Source organism: Schistocerca cancellata, chromosome 9 (genome assembly GCF_023864275.1).
Source record: "Schistocerca cancellata isolate TAMUIC-IGC-003103 chromosome 9, iqSchCanc2.1, whole genome shotgun sequence".
Taxonomy (NCBI): Eukaryota; Metazoa; Arthropoda; class Insecta; order Orthoptera; family Acrididae; genus Schistocerca; species Schistocerca cancellata.
The window spans coordinates 129,122,945-129,150,818 of record NC_064634.1 but is presented as its reverse complement, the minus strand read 5'-3'; positions in this window follow the sequence as shown (position 1 = coordinate 129,150,818).

Here is a 27,874-nt window from a genome sequence, read left to right as displayed (position 1 = left end):
TCCACGTGCACAAGTACATTTACAAAAAACGATTTTAATGACGAAATCAAATCCAAACACAGTAGTTACAAAAGAAACTTCCGAACTGCGTTAATAACGGCATAGCATTGACACGACGGCTCAAACAATTTTACTAGCACATGGTACTGCTACTACAAAGCACACACCACGGGGGTTGAACACAAAGAGAAATATGGAAGAATTTCAATGAGAGAAAACGCTTATACGCACGTTCACACTAAAGAGCGATAATTTTAATCAGAACTTCGCCTTATGACAACGTGCTTCCACTTTCCTTTATTGGAGTGGAAACAAAGCAACTACCGCAATACTCTCCGAAACCAACACTGAAATCGCATTGCATCCCGATTTAAAATAATGTATAAAACATTTTCGATGTAGATCTGTAACAAAAGTAATTAATATTTCAGTTAGGCTGAAAAACTTAAGAATTTCATTGTCCTTCGGACTCACCAAACACGCGCTTACCCGGAGATGTTACCACTAGAGAAACTGCCCGCAGACTTGACTAGCGTTGGCCCCGTCCCAGGGCGTCCCACAGATACAACAGGAAGTGACCAGAGAGGTAGCTTCCTTTACCAACCTGACAAGGGACGGACAGAACCACACCAAGGAGACAAACCTCTTTGCCTTAGAAATCGTATCTACCTACTCAGACGTTGGTCCTACTGTTCTCTAGCAGACAGAACTTCTCTGCTACCACCGAGCATGCAACTACAAATACTCACACTCATTCATCCTTTCACACCAGAAGGGAAGGAGATGACAATACCTTACGACATCATATACACCACGTAAAGGAGGCGGATGTGGGTTTCATAGGAAACTGTATGATAAGAATTACATATCAAAATGTGTTTGAAAGTGTTGTATGACAAGTTGTTCTTGTTTATATGTGAGTATAACATATTCCACTGCTCAGTCTCCTTCCAGATAAATTTAGAAATACCACAGTAAATTTAGAGGTACAAATGTATGACGTAAACAACAATAAATCGAGGAAAATAGCATGAAAGGAATCTAACAGAGACCTTTCAACCTCATCCAGAATGGTGCACAGCGTTTCTTCAATTTCAGTTTCTATAAATCAAACGGCAGGCACTGACACCCTACTTACAAATCTAGTTGCTATAATGGAGCTAGGATGGTATAATTCAAAGCATGAAAGCAGCCAATGAGATTTAAGCAAAAACAGTATTACATACAAAAACAAATCTTTTCTCATTACTGAGTAACTACACTCCTGGAAATGGAAAAAAGAACACATTGACACCGGTGTGTCAGACCCACCATACTTGCTCCGGACACTGCGAGAGGGCTGTACAAGCAATGATCACACGCACGGCACAGCGGACACACCAGGAACCGCGGTGTTGGCCGTCGAATGGCGCTAGCTGCGCAGCATTTGTGCACCGCCGCCGTCAGTGTCAGCCAGTTTGCCGTGGCATACGGAGCTCCATCGCAGTCTTTAACACTGGTAGCATGCCGCGACAGCGTGGACGTGAACCGTATGTGCAGTTGACGGACTTTGAGCGAGGGCGTATAGTGGGCATGCGGGAGGCCGGGTGGACGTACCGCCGAATTGCTCAACACGTGGGGCGTGAGGTCTCCACAGTACATCGATGTTGTCGCCAGTGGTCGGCGGAAGGTGCACGTGCCCGTCGACCTGGGACCGGACCGCAGCGACGCACGGATGCACGCCAAGACCGTAGGATCCTACGCAGTGCCGTAGGGGACCGCACCGCCACTTCCCAGCAAATTAGGGACACTGTTGCTCCTGGGGTATCGGCGAGGACCATTCGCAACCGTCTCCATGAAGCTGGGCTACGGTCCCGTACACCGTTAGGCCGTCTTCCGCTCACGCCCCAACATCGTGCAGCCCGCCTCCAGTGGTGTCGCGACAGGCGTGAATGGAGGGACGAATGGAGACGTGTCGTCTTCAGCGATGAGAGTCGCTTCTGCCTTGGTGCCAATGATGGTCGTATGCGTGTTTGGCGCCGTGCAGGTGAGCGCCACAATCAGGACTGCATACGACCGAGGCACACAGGGCCAACACCCGGCATCATGGTGTGGGGAGCGATCTCCTACACTGGCCGTACACCACTGGTGATCGTCAAGGGGACACCGAATAGTGCACGGTACATCCAAACCGTCATCGAACCCATCGTTCTACCATTCCTAGACCGGCAAGGGAACTTGCTGTTCCAACAGGACAATGCACGTCCGCATGTATCCCGCGCCACCCAACGTGCTCTAGAAGGTGTAAGTCAACTACCCTGGCCAGCAAGATCTCCGGATCTGTCCCCCATTGAGCATGTTTGGGACTGGATGAAGCGTCGTCTCACGCGGTCTGCACGTCCAGCACGAACGCTGGTCCAACTGAGGCGCCAGGTGGAAATGGCATGGCAAGCCGTTCCACAGGACTACATCCAGCATCTCTACGATCGTCTCCATGGGAAAATAGCAGCCTGCATTGCTGCGAAAGGTGGATATACACTGTACTAGTGCCGACATTGTGCGTGCTCTGTTGCCTGTGTCTATGTGCCTGTGGTTCTGTCAGTGTGATCATGTGATGTATCTGACCCCAGGAATGTGTCAATAAAGTTTCCCCTTCCTGGGACAATGAATTCACAGTGTTCTTATTTCAATTTCCAGGAGTGTAACTGCCGCGACGTACTAGCCCAATATTGTTTTCCGGCTTTGTGTCCTTACAATATGGCAGGTTTCATTGAAATCATCAACTCAGTGGCAGGGGTAAATTGTTTGCTGTAGACGTGTCCTCGCACTTCGTCAAAGAATTATAAGTACGAGGCCTGACAAAAAAAGATAAGAAAATACGACTGATGGTGCAAATTTGTGGATATTGTCTGTAGATAAACTAACAAAGACAGCCAGTTCGGACTGGAAGAGAATCTAACGAAGACAAACTGAATGTAATGAAGATCTGTTTAGGAATCTTCGTAAGATAAGCTTATTGAGCACTCAGGTGGTTTTCTATAACCATATATTTACTCCGGAAGATGAACACTGAATGCGCACTTAGATCAATATGAATCATTCTTGCCACGCTCGTGCGCGGAATAAAGACGTAAACTTCCTGCTAGTGATGCTAAGATAAGAGGTTCACCACGACAAACACATCACACTACTCTGCAAAGAGTCAGTATACCTCAAAATCTTTGGATAACTAAGGTGAAAAGGACTGTTTTAAAGTTCACTGCACTAGCAGAAAATGATTGATATGTGACATAAATATGAGTGTGAACGATGGTTCAGATTTTTTACCATCACTTCAAATAACAAACAATTTTTCATCAATCAGTACACCAGCCTGGCCTCGTTTCATTTTCGTAGCGCGCCGGCTGCTATCGTCGTAAACATGTTTCTGTTCAAACAATATGCGTTTTGTGTTTGAATATACCAGTCGATACTACAGTCGACGCTGAAGGTTCCAGACGCTGGTTCAGGGAGGACGCAATGGAGCAGTTATGACTCAAATAAATAACCGTTTTTACTCCAGTTACAAACAACAGTATTAGTTTCAGTCTGTGAGTGTAGGTTTAAAGATGTTTTACACAACGTTATTAAATTCGGTCTGTGATGAGCATCTTCAAACCTGCACTCAGGTCCAAAGATGGTCATTACAGATTGAAATGTAAATGTAAAATATTTTTAAACGTATACCGGGGTCTCATAGATTGAAATTTGTAACCTGTTGTAAAATATTTTTAAACCTATCATCATAGGCCGTAACTAATAACCTGATGTAAAATAATGTTATCCTTGATTGGAAATATTTAATTTTTTACATAGATCAATTTACTAGTTTCTTAGAAAATTTTAGGACAATACAGAAGCATGAAAACAATTTTTAAAAATAGCAGATAATGCTAGAAAACTGCAAACTATGTGTAACACACAACACTTCCTCCCTTGAGGGACGCACTTGCGGTCTGACTGGTTGTGGAGAGCATTCCAGATACGTCAGAGGCTGACCGCACCTAATGTCAACAACAAATTCGAGAAGTTTCTTAAGTCAACATGTAGTTTCTGGAAACCACAGGGAGGTAAGGCAAGATACAAATGGAGAGAACTTCCACCAGGGAAAAACATAACAAATGCCCTGACTTCATTGACCGTAGGTGTATGCGGAAACGACTGGAACAAACTACATTCCTTTCCCATTTACACCTTCGCGTAGCCACAGTCAGTAGACGTGTGACCACAGTCGGATTGCGAAATGAAATACCGATAATGGTGAGTGATTTTATATCGTGTAAATTATTATTCTTGTAAGTTGCGTTATGGCGAGAATTCAGGAATTAAAGTAAGATTGCTATCATTACGCAGGGTGGATCACCTACACTTGCACCGCAAATACTGCGGAAATGGGAAGTGCTACTGATGTGCAGTTTTCACAGAATAGATTGGTAGTCATAATACTTAGAAAGTGTATTTTTTGTGCAAATATACGCTTTTTTAAATGGGTCATTAACAGACTAAAAGTAGGTTAAATCAAAGTGTCAGTGGTGTTTGATGCAGTATTTTAGTGCGAGTCGTTTACGAAATATCGTATTTTTGAAGGTTCGCACACCGACACTTGTAGAATACCTGCGGTAGTAAACACTAAAGATCAACACATGTGCGTACAATAGTTATGTGGATTCTGACGAGTTAAAAGTCAACTGACCATCACAGCTTGTGTTCGAAACTACCAGACGCGTCAGAAATACAATTTTCCACTCTGGTATGGAACGACTGCTGCATACGTGCTAGCATTTCAGCGAAGATGTCCGAGCAGGCTACAGTAATACACTGCATATCATTGAGTGTAGTATTTTGGTACACAAAAAGTTTTGCGTCATCTCGGTTCCGAGAGTTCCGGAACCTGTACAGAAAATTGGAATAGAGATCAACATAAACATCATTAGCGCCCTTTTTATTGCTCATTATAACCACACATTGCGTGTTGTACCACCATACAGCGAGACCTTTAGAGGCGGTGGTCCAGACTGCTGTACACACCAGTACCTGTAATACCCAGTAGCACGTCCTCTGCATTGATGCATGCCTGTATTCGTCGTAGCACTCTATCCACAAGTTCGTCAAGGCACTGTTGGTCCAAACTGTCCCACTCCTCAACGGAGATTCGGCGTAGAACCCACAGAGTGGTTGGTGGGTCACGTCGTCCATAAACAGCCCTTTTCAATTGAACCCAGGAATGTTCGGTACATTTCAGGTCTGGAGAACATGCTGGCCACTCTAGTGCAGCGATGTCGTTATCCTGAAGTAAGTCATTCACAAGACGTGCACGATGCGGGCGCGAATTGTCGTCCATAAAGATGAATGCCTCACCAACATGCTGCCGATATGGTTGCACTGTCGGTCGGAGATGGCATTCACGTATCGTACAGCCGCTACGGCGCCTTCCATGACCACAGCGGCGTACGTCGGCCCCACATAATGGAAGTGGAAATGCCGTGTGGCTAGGGCCTCCCGTCGGGTAGACCGTTCGCCTGGTGCAAGTCTTTTGAGTTGACGCCACTTCGACGACTTGCGTGTCGGTGGGGATGAAATGATGATAAGGACAACACGCAGTCCGTGAGCGGAGAAAATCTTCGACCCAGCCGGGAATCAAACCCGGGCCGTTAGGTATGACATTCTGTCGTGCTGACCCCTCAGCTACCAGGCGCGGACGGCCCCACATAATGCCACCCCAAAACAAGAACCACCACCTTGCTGCACTCGCTGAACAGTGTGATTAAGGCGACTCTGCCTGACCGGGCTGCCTCCAAACACGTCTCCTACGATTGTCTAGTTGAAGGCATATTCGATACTCATCGGTGAAGAGAACGTGATGGCAATCCTGAGCGGTCCATTCAGCATGTTGTTGGGCCCATCTTTACCGCACTGCATGGTGTCGTGGTTGCGAAGATGGACCTCGTCATGGACGTCGGGAATGAAGTTGCGCATCAAGCAGTCTAGCGCCCACAGTTTGAGTCGTAACACGACGACCTGTGGCTGCACGAAAAGCATTATTCAACATGGTGGCGTTGCTGTCAGGGTTCCTCTGAGCCATAATCCGTAGGTAGCGGTCATCCGCTGCAGTAGTAGCCCATGTCCTCCATGTCCGGACAACATTGCTTTGGTTAAATCCGGACGCGATCAAACCGCGGTACTGACCGTCTAATCATGGTTGAACTACAGACGAGCCCGAGCCGTGTACCTCCTTCCTGGTGGAATGACTGGAACTCATTGGCTGTCGGAACCCCTCTGTCTAATAGGCGCTGCTCATGCATGGTTGTTTACATCTCTGGGAGGTTTACTGACATCTCTCAACAGTCAAAGGGACTGTGTCTATGATACAATATCCACAACCAACGTTTATCTTCAGGAGTTCCGGGAACTGGGGTGATGTAAAATTTTTTTGATGTGTGTAGATTGTGTATTTCAACTTTCCCCACAGGAAAAGATGTACAGCTGTCAAATCCGAGAACAGGCCGGCCAAGGTACAGATCCTCTACGTCCAATCCAACGATTTATAAACAATTCGTGGAGACATACCGAAGTACTACGTGCACTATGGACTCGACGGCCATCGTGTTGGTACCATAGTTTCCTCCTAGTCTGCAGAGAAAGGTCTTGCATCAGTAGAAGATGGTCCGCTAGGAGGGCTTATTCAGTGTTCCGTTAATGAAAAAGGAACCTATGAGCTGATGGTTCGCTATCCCGCACCACATGTGTACACTCCATGGACGCTGATGTTCCACTGATGAATATAACGGGGATTGTCTGCAGACCAATAGTGGATGTTTCGGCGGTTTACCTGGACATGGCTGCTGAATGTGACCTCATGATACGTCTTAAGTATCATGTCTTAATGCCAACGTACAGAAGTTAACACGATTCTCATAATCCATGCAGCTCTTGATGCAAATAGAAATGGTGGGGATGGAATCTATGTCCTTCGAGAATACGTAGGACACTTGCCTGACTCATACCACTTCCTCATGCGATTGCATGGGAGCTAATGTGCGGACCAGCTGTAACAGCAGCGAGAAGATTGATTTCGCTCTCTTCTCTCGTCACTTGTTTCCTTCTCTTACTCTGTCTGGGTGTTACGCTACCACTCTGAAGTAATTGGTTGAGGAAGTTGATATATAATAATAATAAAGTGTGGTAAGTTTCTATAGGACCAAACTGCTGAGGTCATCGGACCCTAGGCTTACATACTGCTTTATACTTTAACTGACTCACACTAAGGGCAACACATACAGGGTGTTTCAAAAATGACCGGTATATTTGGAACGGCAATAAAAACTAAACGAGCAGCGATAGAAATACACCGTTTGTTGCAATATGCTTGGGACGACAGTACATTTTCAGGCGGACAACCTTTCGAAATTACACTAGTTACAATTTTCAATAACAGATGGCGCTGCAAGTGATGTGAAAGATATAGAAGACAACGCAGTCTGTGGGTGCGCCATTCTGTACGTCGTCTTTCTGCTGTAAGCGTGTGCTGTTCACAACGCGCAAGTGTGCTGTAGACAACATGGTTTATTCCTTAGAACAGAGGATTTTTCTGGTGTTGGAATTCCACCGCCTAGAACACAGTGTTGTTGCAACAAGACGAAGTTTTCAACGGAGGTTTAATGTAACCAAAGGACCGAAAAGCGATACAATAAAGGATCTGTTTGAAAAATTTCAACGGACTGGGAATGTGACGGATGAACGTGCTGGAAAGGTAGGGCGACCGCGTACGGCAACCACAGAGGGCAACGCGCAGCTAGTGCAGCAGGTGATCCAACAGCGGCCTCGGGTTTCCGTTCGCCGTGTTGCAGCTGCGGTCCAAATGACGCCAACGTCCACGTATCGTCTCATCCGCCAGAGTTTACACCCCTATCCATACAAAATTCAAACGCGGCAACCCCTCAGCGCCGCTACCATTGCTGCAAGGGAGACATTCGCTAACGATATAGTGCACAGGATTGATGACGGCGATATGCATGTGGGCAGCATTTGGTTTACTGACAAAGCTTATTTTTACCTGGACGGCTTCGTCAATAAACAGAACTGGCGCATATGGGGAACCGAAAAGCCCCATGTTGCAGTCCCATCGTCCCTGCATCCTCAAAAAGTACTGGTCTGGGCCGCCATTTCTTCCAAAGGAATCATTAACCCATTTTTCAGATCCGAAACGATTACTGCATCTCGCTATCTGGACATTCTTCGTGAATTTGTGGCGGTACAAACTGCCTTAGACGACACTGCGAACACCTCGTGGTTTATGCAAGATGGTGCCCGGCCACATCGCACGGCCGACGTCTTTAATTTCCTGAATGAATATTTCGAAGATCGTGTGATTGCTTTGGGCTATCCGAAACATACAGGAGGCGGCGTGGATTGGCCTCCCTATTCGCCAGACATGAACCCCTGTGACTTCTTTCTGTGGGGACACTTGAAAGACCAGGTGTACCGCCAGAATCCAGAAACAATTGAACAGCTGAAGCAGTACATCTCATCTGCATGTGAAGCCATTCCGCCAGACACGTTGTCAAAGGTTTCGGGTAATTTCATTCAGAGACTACGCCATATTATTGCTACGCATGGTGGATATGTGGAAAATATCGTACTATAGAGTTTCCCAGACCGCAGCGCCATCTGTTGTTGAAAATTGTAACTACTGTAATTTCGAAAGTTTGTCCGCCTGAAAATGTACTGTTGTCCCAAGCATATTGCAACAAACGGTGTATTTCTATCGCTGCTCGTTTAGTTTTTATTGCCGTTTCAAATATACCTGTCATTTTTGAAACACCCTGTACATACATGCCCGTGGAAGAAGTTGATAAATAACTGCGAGATGGTTGACGCCTATTGGGATACCTTGCCACATACACCGTACAAGAACGAATTGCATTCTTCCTATATTCTCCATATAAGATGACCATGGCGGCTTTTCCTGCACTGCTAAATTCCATCGTCCACTCACGACCTAGTGCTTGGACTGTCACACACAAACTAACCAGGAAGTCGCAGTGCACACAAGGATCACAAAAGCGCACTGTAAGCAAACATAACAACATCGTACCTACCAACTACGCAGGTTGAGTGGCACAAACAACTGTCGCTGAGGAAACTTTTCAAAATACGTGATTTCGTAAACGACTCACACTAGACTTCTGCAACAAACACCACTGACATTCTAATTTACCCTACTTCTTGTTTGTTAATATCAACAGACATTTTTCCTTCTAAAAAGTGTATGTTCGCACAAAAATTATACTTTCTAACAATGACTACAATCAGTTTATTGATTAACAGTGCGAGCCCCTAACTATCAATCCTTTCTGTGCAGACAGCATATATACAGCCTTTTCCATTTCCAGAATACTTGCGGTACAAGTTTTAGGTGATTTAGCCTGTATTAAAACATTTGATATATTTTATTGTTATTATAATGAAATCCTAGGCAACTGTGCCTTTGTTACAAATGAGAGTGGCAGTATGCTAGGGACAGAGGGGTTGGGGAGTGGGGAGAGGAAATAAGAAACTGCGAACCTTCTCTCCCAGAACCGAATCTGAATCCGTTCCTAGAAATCCGTGTCATTTTTTTCCCTACTTTTCTTACTATACGGCACTTCGCGCTTTCCTTTCTCTGCGCAGAGCAAGTGATTCATGCATCGCTAACGGCCTGCCACACTTCCTCTTAATGTACGAGGACCTGCTGAACTGTAATGTCTCTGAATTTTTTATCTGAAAACTTTTACGGATTTGCAAATGAAACATTATTGACATTTTACATCTTTATTCTTCAAGTCTACGTATTTACAACCCTCTTCCTGTAGAGGACTCTGAATTGCAGCGCGTAACGTAACTACACTACTGGCCATTAAAATTGCTACACCAAGAAGAAATGCAGATGATAAACGGGTATTCACTGGACAAATATATTATACTAGAACTGACATGCGATTACATTTTCACGCAATTTGGGTGCATAGCTCCTCAGAAATCAGTACCCAGAACAACGACCTCTGGCCGTAATAACGCAGACACTGTAAGCAAACATAATAACATCGTACCTACCAACTACGCAGGTTGAGTGGCACAAACAAGTGTCGCTGAGGAAACTTTTCAAAATACGTGATTTCGTAAACGACTCACACTAGACTTCTGCAACAAACACCACTGACATTCTAATTTACCCTACTTACCCTGGGCATTGAGTGAAACAGAGCTTGGATGGCGTGTACAGGTACAGCTGCCCTTGCAGTGATAATGTTGAGAAATAAATACGTAGACATGAAGAATTATGACGTGGAGTGTTAATAACCTGTGTTTTGTTTAAAAAGCTTTATGAGCCTTCACATAAAAAATTCGGATGCATTAGTCTTTCGCACATCCTCGTATTTTTTCGTAGAGAAAACTATCAGCAAATCATCACAGTGTCACCATCACATTTCTCGAAGGAAGACTCCATTACTAAACATGACGTTGGGGCCGCTTTGGTGTGTACAGTGGCAGGAAGCGTTGTGCAACATCTGTTTTGCGTGGAATGGCACGACACCGACCTCAGTGGAACGTTAACGGTGGAGCAGACCGACTTGTTTACGAAGTTACTACAACTACCGACGAACTGCGGGAAATGCACACCCCTCGCTGTTGCTGTCTCACTTACAGTTTGCCCAAAGTTCACTTGAGCTCCCACTTCATCGTTATCAACGGTTGCTGGCGCCTGTCCTTGGGGGTCGCTTTACAGGATCACAACTTTTTTAACTGCCTATGCAGTGGATGGGGGGCGGGGGGGGGGGGGTCGAAGAAGAACGCTATGCATTATACTAACGATCTGCGATACGCGCGATTCAGCTACTGTATCTAATACGGTATTTTGGCTGCTTTCTGGAAACTGTCTTAAATGATTATGTCATTTCATGTTCCTAACATGCTTTTTTTCCCTCTTGAATTTCAGTATTGTTTCATAAAAACGGAAATGAAATTAAAATAATTTGAATGCCGTCTAAAACGCTGCATTCGAGTAAATGTGATGCATGTGACGTCACTGGCTAGCCCGCTGCTCCTACTGAGGTATTGTTAATTCACAGTGATGTCTTGTTTTGGAATTTACGTTTCGGTAAATGGGTTATAAATAGTGTGTATTACTATACTGTACAAATACAGCTACAAAAACTCCTGAAACGTCGTTTTTGAGTGTTGCAGAGAATGAGAAGATGGGTAAAATGTGGTTGCATTGTACCGGCAAATTGCCGCAACGCCGACGCATTAGTTCAATTGAAACTTCTTTGTGAGGACCTACTGAAATAACTGAGTACGTGAAACTTCTTTCTTAGAGTTGAAACTTCTGAATGCAACTGAAAACACTGTCTCGTTACTTATTTCTATCATTCCAGCACTGGCTTGCCGAATTTTCCCTGACAATGACAACTCTAACTTAACCTATTCATTTATTACCCACAATATACAAGAGGAACGCAATCTGACTGCTCAACAAAAGAATGGTCCTGAATTGGAAGAAATCCTAACAATAACCCATACTTTTTCATAAGTCACTTACCTCACAGAAAATGCTCATAACACGAACAACAGCAATTACAGCAAGTAGCAACTACATCGAGCTTAATAAAAGGATTCTAACTACTATAGGTTCTAACTCCTAGGAGGCATATGGTTAGCAAAAGAAAGACTTTGTTGAAGAGAAAACAATGTATTTAGCAGATTTTACCTTATTCATGTGGTATCTGTGGTGTCACCGCCAGACACCACACTTGCTAGGTGGTAGCCTTTAAATCGGCCGCGGTCCGTTAGTATACGTCGGACCCGCGTGTCGCCACTATTGCAGACCGAGCGCCGCCACACGGCAGGTCTAGAGAGACGTACTAGCACTCGCCCCAGTTGTACAGCCGACTTTGCTAGCGATGGTTCACTGACAAAATACGCTCTCATTTCCCGAGACGATAGTTAGCATAGCCTTCAGCTACGTCATTTGCTACGACCTAGCAAGGCGCCATTACCAGTTACTACTGACGCTGTAAAACATGTACCGTCAAGAGCGATGTTCACCAATTACGGATTAAAGTTAAGTATTCCAGAAGCTACGTACGTTTTTTGCTAGTCTCAATTCCTTGTCCTGTTCCAGACCTCACGCCAGCCTGCGTGTGTTTAAACGCATGCCTTTCGGCTTCCTTATAGTGGGTTGGCTGTCTTGCCAATCCACAACAGTATCCAGTTCCAAAAATCATACAGTCGTCAATAATTCCACTACCCAAACATTACCAACTACACCTATTATCATTTTACAATGCATGTCCTACCAACACAGTCTCGATAAAGGTCAAATGTCCAAACCGTCCGCTCGCTAACTGCTAACTGATGATGATGATGTTTGGTTTGTGGGGCGCTCAACTGCGTGGTCATCAGCGCCCGTACAATTCCCCAACCTTTGCTCAGTCCAATTTCGCCACTTTCCTGGATGATGATGAAATGATAAGGACAACACAAACACCCAGTCATCTCGAGGCAGGTGAAAATCCCTGACCCCGCCGGGAATCGAACCCGGGACCCCGTGCTCGGGAAGAGAGAACGCTACCGCGAGACCATGTGTTGTACTATGAAGTTAACATTAACTTATCTCCGAGATATGCTCTCCCACTGTTACAACGACGGATTGCGTCATTCAACGAAATTAAACTCCTAGTGAAAATTGTCGTTTTCTCTCTTGTGTACTGTGTATTTAAATGGGAACCTAGAAACGACGGAGAGGCTTCTCCACGCCGTAGCCCTCAGTGGTTCACAACCCCACAACAGGCCACAACAGTCCACCCACCTCACCGAATACAGGGTTCTTGTGCGGTTCGCCTCTCCCCCTCCCACCCTCCCCCCTTCTCCCCTCCTCCCTCCTCCCCCTCCCACCCTCCCCCCTTCTCCCCTCCTCCCTCCTCCCCCTCCCCCCTTCTCCCCCCGGGAACGTTTCATACCAGACGAGTGTGACCCCAGTGTTTGCTTGGTAGAGTAATTATGGTGTACGCGTACGTGGAGACAGTGTTTGCGCAGCAATCGCTGACGTAGTGTAACTGAGGCGGAATAAGGGGAACCAGCCCGCCTTCGCCGAGGCAGATGGAAAACCGCCTTAAAAACCATCCACAGGCTGGCCGGCACACCGGACCTCGACACTAATCCGCCGGGTGGATTTGTGCCGGAGACCGGCAGGCCTTCCCGCCCGGGAAGTTTTACCTAACTGAAATGAAATGAAGTCCCATGCTTCTTTACAGAGCATAGGGGAACGATGCGGGAGACCCGCACCACCTTACTAGGCAAGGTCCTAATGGAGGTGGTTTGCCGTTGCCTTCCTCCGACCGTAATGGGGATGAATGATGATGATGAAGACGTCACAACAACACCCAGTCATCTCGAGGCAGGAAAAATCCCTGACCCCGCCGGGAATCGAACCCGGGACCCCGTGCTCGGGAAGCGAGAACGCTACCGCGAGACCACGAGGGGCTGACTTCACCTAACTACACCTGAATTATTCGGTAACTCAGTTGTTACAGCAGCAAACCGTCGAATTTTATATGACGATGTCCATAGATCACTGTCATGTGAAACATCCCCTTAGAAAAATTATACAAGACTGTGCTTAAACTGACACACAATATTTTTAGCGCAAATCCCTACAAAAGAATGGCCCTGACTAACACTAACCTATACCTTTCACAAATCACTTACCTCACCAAAAATCTTCGTTAGTCGAACTACTGCAATACAGCGAGCGCCACTACTGCCAGCTAAATAAAAGATTCAAACTACTGAAGGCACTAACTACTGATAGGCATAGCTAGCAAATGAAAGATTTTAATAGAGAACAAACAATGTATTTACCTTAATAATCATAATATATATATATCAGTTCATGATATGTAGTATTACAAATTTCAAAACTCCGCCATCTCTCTCCCCACATCCACCACTGCTGGCGGCTCACCTCCAACTGCGCAACGCTATGCGCTGTTCACATCCAGCTGCCCAACACTACAATGGCAGACAACAATGCAAACTAGCCACAGACTGCACACAGCACAGCCAGTGATTTTCATACAGAGCACTACGTGGCGTTACCAATAAGAAAACCTAAACCGCCTACTTACACATGCTATGCACGAACTATTTTTCCTTATAAATGCCTCATCCTGTTAGTTCCAGAGGTGATTTGGAATAGAAGGACATACGCTTCTCTAAAAAAAATTTGTAGCTCATAGTTCAATTAAGTCGTTTCTTCCATTTTTCTTCACTGTTTTCTTAACAGCAACATGTCAGCATCACCAGTTAGTTCAAAATAATGCGTTTTCGACATCCATTCGCTACAGGGCACCGCAAATATACGCAAAAAAAAAAAAAAAAAAAAAAATTTAACGTTATTACATTCCACAAGTGGCTGTAACTATACACGGCTCTACAATATCACTGTGTAGCTATATCATGTTACCTATTGTACGATTTGTAACACATTATTGCAGTTTGTAACCGAGCCCTGTGATATGCCGGACAGGTAAGTGGAATTTTTGCTGACTAAGGCACCACGTGGCTGGCAGATTCTGCTAAGAACGGATGCTGATTCATCGAGGAGTAACGGCGGAAGCCGGCCGCGGTGGTCTAGCGGTTCTGGCGCTGCAGTCCGGAACCGCAGGACTGCTACGGTCGCAGGTTCGAATCCTGCCTCGGGCATGGGTGTGTGTGATGTCCTTAGGTTAGTTAGGTTTAAGTAGTTCTAAGTTCTAGGGGACTTATGACCTAAGATGTTGAGTCCCATAGTGCTCAGAGCCAGCCAGCCAGTAACGGCGGAAGGTAAGCGACTCATTGCTGGGCTCCGGTCAGATGGGCCATCACCGTAAACAGTGAGTGATGTATACACACTTCATGTGGAGAGGTTTTGGGATTATTGCAGCAGTCTCAGGAACAATTTACTGGCGAGGCCTTGGCCTAGGTGCTGGTTGTAACAAAGACTGTAGCTTATGTAGGATGGCGTAGTTGATCGGACTCGGGTGTACATACGATTAGAAACTCCTGTAATACACGCCTTCTACTGAAGTCCACAATCAGAGAAGGGCAGCTCCAGGCTCTAATACGTTGAACCTGCGTTTGATTAAATCCCGACCGCTACTATGTTTTAAGTTCTAGTTTATGGGCATGATATAGTGGTAATTTCAAAATGAAGTTATATTGTCTTGATGTTAATAAATTTATTAATTAACCGTACAAAAGGACATCAGTGAAATCACTGATAAACTGCATAATAAAGGGTTACTTAATATTCGAGACACACACATAGTGTCGTGTTGAAATCCTTAGAACAGTTTACAGTCAAAAGCCATTAACAATTTTATTACGAACTCATAGACAATAGCTGATCCATAACCAATTTAATATTTGTACAAAATTAGTCCCTTTGTATCGTGCATAGACACGTACATCGCGATCGTACGTCCTATACAGAGGCATAACTGTAAGTCTAAAACTCTACGAAGTGACTCTTTGTCAATATCTCTTAATTTCATTACATAGCTTGAAATGCTTCCTTCCTAAAAGCGCTACCTCATATGTTTGTGGCTCCAGCAATCACGTTATTACTTCTTTAAAAAGGTCACCAAACACAATATTTGTCACCACTTCTCGCTCTGGAGCGGTGTAAATGATATAAAACTGCTATCAAGCGGTCATATGAGCCTCCGCCACCGACGTAAATCATGACAGTGAAACGCTGCCTGTGTGCCTGTAGGTTTTATGAAATCACCACAGCAGGATGGATCGACGTGACACAACGTAGCTATCGCGTTTGGACGTGGTTCTCACGACACCGTGAAGGAAGTTGCCCGATATGTTGGTGAATGAACGCAAATTGTCGAAACTGTCTGCATTGAATGGCGTGCCGCGCACAATCATGTAATACGCCTTCAGGACATTGGTCACGAAAAGATCCTATCTGACGAGGACTGGAGGCGCGTGTTACGCCTTGTTTAGCAGTCAGGAATAGGGACTGAGGAACACACTTCATATCCCGCGAACGCATTGTGCACTGGTAAGCCAAAACATTATGATCACTGCCCAGAGTGACGTCGGACGCCGCCTGGCGGCTTTGCGGGCACGTGGCACGATCAAAAAAGTATGTAATCGGAGCAGATGCGGACGGGGTATCATCCTAGCGAAAATACGGGCTGCAGATGGGGAACACCATTGAAATAAGCGACTTTGACAAGGGGCAGATTATTATCTCGTAGAGCATATGAATTAGTATCTTGAAAACAGCGAAGCTGGTCGAATGTTCACGTGCTACTGTCGTGAGCTTCTACGGGAAGAGGTGGAAGGACAGTGAAACTACTACTAGACGCCAAGTGGTTAGACATACACGACTCTTCACAGAACGTGGAGTTCGGAGGCCTGTCTGCTCTGCAAAGTAGGATAGATGGTGATCCATGGCATCTCTGCCGCAGTAGCACAATACACTTACTGGTGTTTCGAACCACACTGTTCATCGTACATTGTGGAGTATGGGGCTCCGCAGCAGTCCACCTCTACGTGTTCTCATGTTGACCCAACAACATCGTGGCCACGTGAGTATTGGGATTCGACCACCGATCAATGGAAACGTGTCGACTCTTCGGGCGAATCACATTTTTGCTACACTGTGTCGATGGTCGTTTCCAAAAGCGCCGTCATCGAGGTGAACTGCGGCTCGAAACGTGCTGCGTGGCACGGACACAGGCTGGCGGGAGCGGTATTATGCTACGGGAGACATCCTCCTGCGCTTGCGTGGACCTTGGTTAGTATCCGAAGACAGGCTGTCATCTGCGAACCATCTACAACCCTCCATGCTTGATGTCTTCCCCAACGGCAAATATTATCTTTCATCAGTATAATTGTTCGTGTCTCGGAGCCAGGACCGTGCTACAGTGGTTTGAGGAGCATTACAGTGATCCCACGCTGATGTGTCGGCGACCAAATTCACCTGATCTAAGTCCTATGGAACCCATCTGGCGCCATGATCGCGTACGCAAATCAGCGGCCCGTTATTTACACGAATTATATGACCTGTGCGTAGACATCTAAAGCCACATACACTCCTGGAAATTGAAATAAGAACACCGTGAATTCATTGTCCCAGGAAGGGGAAACTTTATTGACACATTCCTGGGGTCAGATACATCACATGATCACACTGACAGAACCACAGGCACATAGACACAGGCAACAGAGCATGCACAATGTCGGCACTAGTACAGTGTATATCCACCTTTCGCAGCGATGCAGGCTGCTATTCTCCCATGGAGACGATCGTAGAGGTGCTGGATGTAGTCCTGTGGAACGGCTTGCCATGCCATTTCCACCTGGCGCCTCAGTTGGACCAGCGTTCGTGCTGGACGTGCAGACCGCGTGAGACGACGCTTCATCCAGTCCCAAACATGCTCAATGGGGGACAGATCCGGAGATCTTGCTGGCCAGGGTAGTTGACTTACACCTTCTAGAGCACGTTGGGTGGCACGGGATACATGCGGACGTGCATTGTCCTGTTGGAACAGCAAGTTCCCTTGCCGGTCTAGGAATGGTAGAACGATGGATTCGATGACGGTTTGGATGTACCGTGCACTATTCAGTGTCCCCTCGACGATCACCAGTGGTGTACGGCCAGTGTAGGAGATCGCTCCCCACACCATGATGCCGGGTGTTGGCCCTGTGTGCCTCGGTCGTATGCAGTCCTGATTGTGGCGCTCACCTGCACGGCGCCAAACACGCATACGACCATCATTGGCCCCAAGGCAGAAGCGACTCTCATCGCTGAAGACGACACGTCTCCATTCGTCCCTCCATTCACGCCTGTCGCGACACCACTAGAGGCGGGCTGCACGATGTTGGGGCGTGAGCGGAAGACGGCCTAACGGTGCGCGGGACCGTAGCCCAGCTTCATGGAGACGGTTGCGAATGGTCCTCGCCGATACCCCAGGAGCAACAGTGTCCCTAATTTGCTGGGAAGTGGCGGTGCGGTCCCCTACGGCACTGCGTAGGATCCTACGGTCTTGGCGTGCATCCGTGCGTCGCTGCGGTCCGGTCCCAGGTCGACGGGCACGTGCACCTTCCGCCTACCACTGGCAACAACATCGATGTACTGTGGAGACCTCACGCCCCACGTGTTGAGCAATTCGGCGGTACGTCCACCCGGCCTCCCGCATGCCCACTATACGCCCTCGCTCAAAGTCCGTCAACTGCACATACGGTTCACGTCCACGCTGTCGCGGCATGCTACCAGTGTTAAAGACTGCGATGGAGCTCCGTATGCCACGGCAAACTGGCTGACACTGACGGCGGCGGTGCACAAATGCTGCGCAGCTAGCGCCATTCGACGGCCAACACCGCGGTTCCTGGTGTGTCCGCTGTGCCGTGCGTGTGATCATTGCTTGTACAGCCCTCTCGCAGTGTCCGGATCAAGTATGGTGGGTCTGACACACCGGTGTCAATGTGTTCTTTTTTCCATTTCCAGGAGTGTACCTTCAGAAACCTACCAACAGACTGTCGAATCCCTGATACGGAGAATCAGTGATGTATTTCCTTCCAAAGACGGACAAACAAGCCTTTAATCAGGTGGTGATAATGCATCGGCTCGTCAGTGTGTACCTAGTTCCATAAGATATGTGAAATTTTGTATTTTATGTAACAGCTGTAAGTAACTGTTGTCTCTCCCCCCCCCCCCCCCCCATTATCATCTTCCTGTTCTCCCCTTAGATCAGCTGGAGGAAGCATAAGACAGTTGAAACAACAAGAGTGTCTGTACCAGAATTGCGGCGTACGAAGTACGTTGTTATTTCCAATCATACAGCTCACCCCGCAGCACAACATATGCACTTTACCGACAGAAGAAGCTGCTGGCGGTGAATGCAGGTCCAATCTCAATTACTTTCCGAGGGAGCATTGCCATCAGAACTACATTCAATAGACTTCTAGAGTCCAATGCATCGCAAAAGACCATTGTTCACAACAGCATATGACGCTGCACTTCATAAGTGTGGCAGATAACACAGGAAATAGACAGTAGCTGACTGGAGCCGTGTAGCGTAGTCTGACGAGTCCCACTTTTGCCTCTTTTCAAATAGTGCAGGGCGTAGAATTTTCCACCGGCCCTGTGAGGGGTATAGGGTGCAGTTCCGGCTGGAGATGGTTCCGTGGTTTGTCTTTGTGTGTGTGTGTGTGTGTGTGTGTGTGTGTGTGTGTGTGTGTGCGTTTCTCACATCATAACTTGGGCCTGCTCATTAGAGTTACTGTGAACACAAACCAATATGTTTTAGTCGAAACTCCCAATGACTAAATGTTGGTCTTCCATGTACAACTTCATGAAGAGTATGCTGTTAACACTCGTGCCATTGTAACCTCCCCACAAAATAAAATAAATAATATGAATAATATTCTAATTTTTTGTAACCTCAAAACAGAAAAATTCCTAAACTTCTCAACAGTAAAAATTATAATTATGTCGTTCACATTCAGTGTAACGTCCCAACAAAAAAATAAATTCAGTAACCTGGTAATAATACAATGTAACTAACCTCTAAATTAAATTGTCGCTCACTTATAACTTTTCAATAATTGACTATGAATTTAACCTGGTAAATTTTGGACGTCAGCAGTGCTGCGTCATGGCCCTGAAAGATCATTCTGAATAAAAAAGAAAAATTCTTACCTCAATGAAGTCGCCGGATAACGCATATATATCTGCTCTTACAATAAATTTTTCCGGCACAGCCCTGTGCAATGCTGGCCGATAGATTTGTCATTTATGAAAAGAAACAACTGATTTTTCTTTTGCAACAATCGGGATGATCATGGATTGGAGAAATTAGTAAATTCTTTAAATTGAAATGAATGGTTGTTAAAAGTTACTTTTTATGAGAAAGATTATTATCAGGACATTTTTAAAACATTTACATGGGACTTGCGATAACAATACTACATATGCGCGAGGCTGCTTTTTACCTTATACAATAATGCTCAGGTTGCGGCATCGCTGCACCACGACCGGCCCAGCCAACACGATACACCAGACCAGACTGCTCGCTAGCAACAACTTACTCCTACTGCTACACAGTTCCTACTGCAGTCAACACTGCTCTCTGGTCTGAGATTCTCTTATACCTTACATATCCAGGCAGCGCGTGAGCAATACATCGAAATTACATCTGCTCGGACCTCTTACACCATGCAAAATGATAACAGCTTATTCACATGTGCTCATGGCCTGACAAAGACACATACACGCTTCTACACCTTGAACGGCCAGCTGAATCACCCGTTCTTAATTCCGAAGACAATGAATGTGTGAGGTGTTGGTTAAGCTTTTAGCATACTCCAGTGATGCTACAAAATCTATCCTGGTGATCTACAGTGATGGATGCCTCCTCATAGGATGATCCAAATTAAACGAAAACAGTGCTGTGCAACGGAAAATGTCCCGTCTAATTAAATGACCATGGGTGGCAGCAAGTAAGCATCAAAGGTGGGTATCGCACCTCAAATAGACATATTGATAGCAGGATCCACGAGACTGCAAAAAAGACTATGGGTCACTATAACAGTCTGATTTTTTGCTAAAAGACATCAAAAATGTTTTACTCACTGCATCAAGAATAGAATCAGTTATCAAGGGAGCAAGGGATTAAAACCATGTGCAATAGCCTTGACACAGTTGGGTTGCGGAATAAGTTACTGAGCTAAAGAAAAGTTCTGGCAGAGAGTGAACCATCACCGGTACTCTCACCTAAGCATTTAATGGGGGCAGCTAGCTGACTGTAAAAATTAAATCAGCAACAGGCTACCTTGATACTAGGTAATAACTTCGCATTTATCTAGTCTCAGTGAATGCAAATACGGCCCGTGCTTGCCACTCTACTGACGCGTGAGGACAGAGGATGGTTGCAGCAATGCTCAGCCTCAGCATCTGAGGTTTTATCTATGTTGGAGATATTTCGCCCTGAATCTCTAAGCAAGGGCTTGCTATGCCCCTGGAGAAAGAGTTCTATGGCACTCCTGGAGCATGTACTCGTCACGATGCCCCTTACTCTCCTCTAGAAAACTTAACTGGTTCTGCCAGTACAAGAATCCCGTCAGCCCGTTGCAACAGACCTTGCGATTTTCGACCACTGACAATTTAATAAACACTAAAAAGTTTCCTACTCTTACAGATTCTGCAGTGGTTAACCAATGACGTACATTTCACCCCTAAAGCAGGGTGGAAGGCAGAAAATCTCCCCCACCATGAGACAGATTTCTAGTTACAGTCAAAAAGAAGGCGTGCATGCACCTACACATGCGAACTCTCCCTCGCTACCAAAATAATTGCCGTGGGCAAAATATCTCCTCCACTACATGACAGATTTCTAGTTACAGTCAAAAAGAAGGCGTGCATGTACATACACACGAGAACTCTCCCCCACTACCAAAATAACTGCTATGGACCAATCACGAATATCCTTACAAAATGTTGAACAAAAATTCCAGTTGGTCTCCTTCGAGTGTAATGGCTGGGTCCCACAATAGAGGTATAGTGTTTTCTCCTGTCCTTCAGATCTTACCTTTACTAAAAGGCATTCTTTGCACTTCACACACAATCAAACTTTATAACATCCTGCGCCACCCTCAGTTGTTGCTTCCACCACATTTGTTTGTCAGAGTATTCCTCTCAGTGTGTACCAGGCCAAACCCTCACTTTCTATGACCCTTGCAATCTCCCTCCTGATTCTCGCCATTTGTCAGCCGGCTAAAAGTCCCGGGCTGCAGTATACATACTACAAGAATCCATCAAAAATCCAAAAGGAAAAGCGGTAGAGCTAATTAGATCTTCAGTCATTGGCGTCTGTTATTATTGCTCGCACTTTGATGCAGCATTAGTGATCTGCTTTAGTCTACAAGTCAGACCTCCTGTCTCATGTGCTTCATAACATTACGGACAGAGACTCGCTCTTTCGCAGTCAGTCAATTCCCTGCATTTCAGTATGTTGGCACCTTGTCACGCTATGATAACTTTGGTCATCCTATATTAGTAGCCTTCTATACTGACGCCTAAGTCAGAAGTCAATTATGCCTTCCGGAATGCAGTATCTGTATAATACCTTCCTCCCTCAGCGAAAAACTGAAGTACTGATTGCATTACATAAATAAATTCTACTGCTATTTCCGCTGGAAGTGTTACAAAATGTAGTGACAGAAAATTAGAAGTGATTCTACATCAGTCGATGTATAATTTGTGGACTGATTATTTGATAGACGATTGGAAGACTAGTTAATTGAAAATGTTATTTGTACTGCACATATGTGAAAGTGGAAAAAAAAACAAAATAATAGTTTGAGTTTCTTTGGTCGTCGACGTATTGCACAGGAAACACTAGTCACTTGAATCCTCCCTGTGAAGCAGCCATGGTCTAGGCATTCACCTGAATGATTTAAGGATAGCGACAAATGCTAAATCAATAAGATATTCGCGCTCCTTCCGAATATGAGTCTTTGTTTAAAGATCAGTTTAGTAACACATAACTCGATTTGTTCGCGTCATTACCATGTAAACAGCACATGTATCACATATATATCATGGACGACAGAGGAAGAGGAGCTCGAGTATATCTGACACAGTTCTCTTGTTTTGCCCACATTAGTAGCTTTCTATACTGACGCCTAAGTCAGAAGTCAATTATGCCTTCCGGAATGCAGTATCTGTATAATACCTTCCTCCCTCAGCGAAAAACTGAAGTACTGATTGCATTACATAAATAAATTCTACTGCTATTTCCGCTGGAAGTGTTACAAAATGTAGTGACAGAAAATTAGAAGTGATTCTACATCAGTCGATGTATAGTTTGTGGACTGATTATTTGATAGACGATTGGAAGACTAGTTAATTGAAAATGTTATTTGTACTGCACATATGTGAAAGAGGAGAAAAAACAAAATAATAGTTTGAGTTTCTTTGGTCGTCGACGTAATTGCACATGAAGCACTAGTCACTTGAATCCTACCTGTGAAGCAGCTATGGTCTAGGCATACACCTGAATGATTTAAGGATAGTGACAAATGCTAAATCAATAAGATATTCGCACCCCTTTCCGAATATGAGCCCTTGTTAAAATAAAGATCAGTTTAGTAACACATAACTCGATTTGTTCGCGTCATTACCATGTAAACAGCACATGTATCACATATATATCATGGACGACAGAGGAAGAGCAGCTCGAGTATATCTGACACAGTTCTCTTGTTTTGCACACAATAGACTGCACACCTACGGTGTCTATTGTTTGGGGTCCTTGCTGTGCGTTCGTCCTCTGGCTGACTGGTAAGATTCAAATATCACGTTTCCCTCCCCACCTCCCACCTCGGTTCAAAGAGCAGTGATGGAATGTTTCTGAATGGCCTGCTACGCTAGACTTGGGCGAGTTGGCGAGCTAACGCGCTGCTATTGATCGGCGCGGCTGCCAAAAGACTTGCAGCGTTGCGTCAGGAGCGCCAGGGCTTGCCACAATGGCTCACGCGGTACCGCTTAACATCTGCGCTCCTGATTTCTTGCACACTGTTGACTGACGTTCAAATACGACCATAAGAAGTGTTTTCTGAATTATGTGGCTGTGGCGTAGAATGTTTGTATGTTCGGGCCAGGTGGGTACACTGGTTGGCAAATTTTCAATTGAAACGAATGTTACATTGGGGGTACTCACGAAGTGTAATAGCACTGTGTTCTCAGCATTCATAAACGATTTAAAAGGTGGATGCAGAACTCCGGTCTTGGTAAGTGCACAACTGCTGCGGGCCAGCAAGTTCCTGTCATCTGCAGCGTACACCATGTTTTATTTAGCTACTGATTTATTGAACCTGGAAAGATTAGGGCTGTCAGACGATCTCTTACATCTAACATGGTGTTCTACCAACAGGGTGCAGCAAAGTCAGTTAACCGAAAATGCAGTACAGTGTGTAATGGAGTCTTCAATGCTTAATGTTTAATGACTTGTCTTCGAAACAGACGTTGATCATTGATTTTAATTAAGTTGCATTGAATCCCTCATCCACATCTAGAATTATCATGTATTACTTATACTCTTCTTTCGTTGGTCGCCTCCATGTCTTCTGTGGGATATGACGCTGGTCTCGAATCCTATTTGTGATAGAAAGATACATTAACCGATGAAGGGACTGTGTTTTTTAACCGACTTCCTGCCATTATTCAATGAAACAAAGTTTCTGAACTTTGAAATAATTACGTTCACTAATATTTACACACGCTGTTAACGAAAGATGCTTCTGCCTTTAGTAGTATTACAAAAACACACTGTCTTCTTACAATAGCTCTTTCGCCAAGGGTATCGATTCCACATCACATTCACGCCAAGACTGAGCACTACGAAGAAGGACGGAGATGTAACATAAAATTAAATAGTTTACAATTTTTTGGATAATAATCGCTGATTTTTTACACAGTTAATGAAAATGAATTTACAAAAATTTAAATTAAATGCTTCTGCATTAATTCAGATATGTATAATCTGAATATTTAATTCCAAACCAACTAATTTTTATGGATGTGTATGTAGGTCTATACAAATTTATTTATACCCTACTGGAGGTATCGATACCCATTAGTATAGTCCATTTCTTATTGTGTTACTGCCTTGATGGCATTACAAACGTTTCATAGATTTATTGGTTTATACAAAGTAATTTGTCCTGCTGAAATAGTTCAAACTATCCTCCAATGTTATCTAAACATTTAGCACATTGCACAAATACTGATTTACATGCTGTATCAAATAAGTCCTCATTATTGCCAAAAATGGTTCAGTCACATTCTTTAAATGAGATAGGTTTAATGGTTCTGCAGCAAAAACATTGTTTTTCAGTATTAGTCCACTACTGGGGTATTTTTTGCTTGCAAAACAAAGAGGTAGAAGATTTTACATTTTTATCTTGTGCATATAGTTGAGAGTACGTTTAATCCAACTTTCCGACCTCTATAACCCTCGGGACAACTTTTTGTGGCCAGAAAAACACGAAATTTTTACAGTTTTTGAGGTTATCACCTATTACTCTGAAACTATGTATCCTATTCAAAATCTTACTGTTATCAAAATGGAATTTTGCGACAAATGACCAAGTTAAATATCAGAATCGGTGCAGTCGTTTAGTCACAATAGTTGTCAAAGTTCGGTCATTTTTATTAACTTGCTTAAAAAGTCAGTTCCAATGCCTACAGCTCAAAAACGGTCCCCTGGGGGCCTAAACGCACAATAACATTAGGTTCGGTGTGGGACGGCGGTGGAGTGAGTGGACTGCTGTAGTTTGTTGTGGGGTTGTGTACCACTGAGGGCTACGAAGGGGACGAAGCCTCTCCATCGTTTCTAGGTCCACTGTTCCGTGCAATACAACGGAGAAAGTTCAAATGAGAAACAGAACTTCAAAGTCTTTATCAGATTGCTTGACAACACACAGTCTGTGATACAGTGTTAGCTCGTCTATCCACTTGAGAGCCGAAGTGCAAGATGCAAGTGTCATAACTATCATGTTGCGTTATAATGAGATGTTTTAAAAAGTTCTCTCCTTTAATTCTGATGATTCCCTTAATTCCTTCTAGTGATAACTCAAGACGGTTTACCGATTCATCACCACTATTATTCCCTTGCTTACTGATACAAGCACACTAAATTTTGAAAAAGGCGGATGTTTTAACAGCCAGTCCTTCAGTCTGTCACTGTCTGCTACATTTAGATCTCTGAAGTGAAGCTCTTGAATCGATACGTTGGTCGCCCCTGATGATATATCACATAATTCTTCAATTTTTGACAAACATCCTGTTAGGATGCCATCCCTGAAATCCACTATATGAGCACAGAATCTGAAAACCTACGCCATTTCTTCATCAAAGTTTGCTCTGTTGTCATATCAAACCATAGACCAGACAAAAATTTATCACTTCTCCTAATGGTGAAGCATCCTTCAGCTGTTAATATCTTGAATTCAGCAGCATCAGTTCGGTCTTCCAGTATGAGGATCTCTTGTTAGTAAAGATGAAATGACCAGCAGCATGGAAGTATGGTAGCATTTTCTTAATGGTGCTTAAATATAGATTCCAGTTTCCAGTACACTCAGCATCAATTAACTGTTTTTTGAGTGCAACCATGGGATAGTACTCATACCACAAATGGTTCAAATGGCTCTGAGCACTATGCGACTTAACTTCTGAGGTCATCAGTCGCCTACAACTTAGAAGTAATTAAACCGAACTAACCTAAGGACATCACATACATCCACGCCCGAGGCAGGATTCGAACCTGCGACCGTAGCGGTCGCTCGGTTCCAGACTGTAGCGCCTAGAACCGCACGGCCACTCCGGCCGGCACTCATACCACAATTTAGCTGGTTTTCTTCTTGCTTCAATGCTGCAAATCTCATTTTCAAACTTAGTTATCACATTTATGTAATCTTTGTTTTCGTGACATTTGAATATTATTGGTCTGTTATGGAGAAGCAACAATTCTTCAGTTGTTCGTTGAACTCAGTCTCCTGACGTAATACGACAATACCACTGGTATGTGAACTCTTACTGCTCGAGCGTGCGCATGCCCATTAAGAACTTTATCCATACAGTTTCCAGCAAATATTGTGGACAGTAAGTCTATCAAGCCACTTTCTGCCATTATTATACCGATCCCAAGAAGGACATTAGAATGTGAAACCCACCTGATCGAACAATGACATGTTCCAAATCACTGTCTTCGCTTCTAACAATATCCGTCGCCTCCGATAAAGTGACTGATCGAAAGTGACAAAACAGCACCTCTGACAATGTTCTATGCAGTTTTTGAATGCTATTAGAGAAGATGTATATACTTTGTCGTATAAAGTTGCAGTTTAATTTAAGAATAGGAAGCACATTATTTTTGAACGAACTGACTATCGGTGATTTGTGACTGCTTCCACGAATCCATTCCACTTTGGTACATCAGTGAATTTCTTCCATTTTCCGTAAAGCCAGAGAATGTCACATCCAAAGAGCGATACCTTCAACCACTCAGCGTCATTGAAATTGAGATCCTTTGCAACAGTTCTGTTTAAGAGAACGTCATTTGGTTTTTGATGGGTGATCAGCTGAGGTACACCAATTACAGACGAAAATTCATAAGCTGAACGTCTTCTTTCTCGTACAGTTCTTCGCGGACTGCATAGCTGTGTCGGGAGCGCCTGCCATGATTCCTCCCATGGAGTGGAAAGTACTGAACCCGTCAGTTGCGGAGATGTTAAATCGGCGTTATCAAAGCTGAACTGGGTGAATCTTTCACTGGTTATGTTGTGGTACTCAGGTCGTGCAATTAAGGACCTCTTAAATAGGAAAGTTTCCACATATGAAGCTGCAAATCCAATTGCACTAAGTGCGTCGATAATAAGTCTTGACCCAAATCTTTTGTACATGAATGTGCGCTGAGCCCAGTCTATAGTGAAGTTAGAAATGACCGTAGCCTTATTGCAGAAATCACTGCTTGTGACAAAGCAACTCATTTTTTCCCCATTCATCTACAGTTCCTCGTTTGCTTTTCAAAACCAACGACTAAAAGAAATGGAGCAATGATTCATAGATCACTGATTGGACATCCGACATTGAAATTATCAGGTGGGGAATGTTGTGATGTATCAAAGGTATGTAAGCGGATGTCCTCACGAAGTGTATCTGCAGCTGCGCATACAATTCTCAGAAGCTCTTTTCGAGGATCAGATAGCTTGTTGTGATATAAATTATCAGACTGTATCTTACAGCCTGTACTTT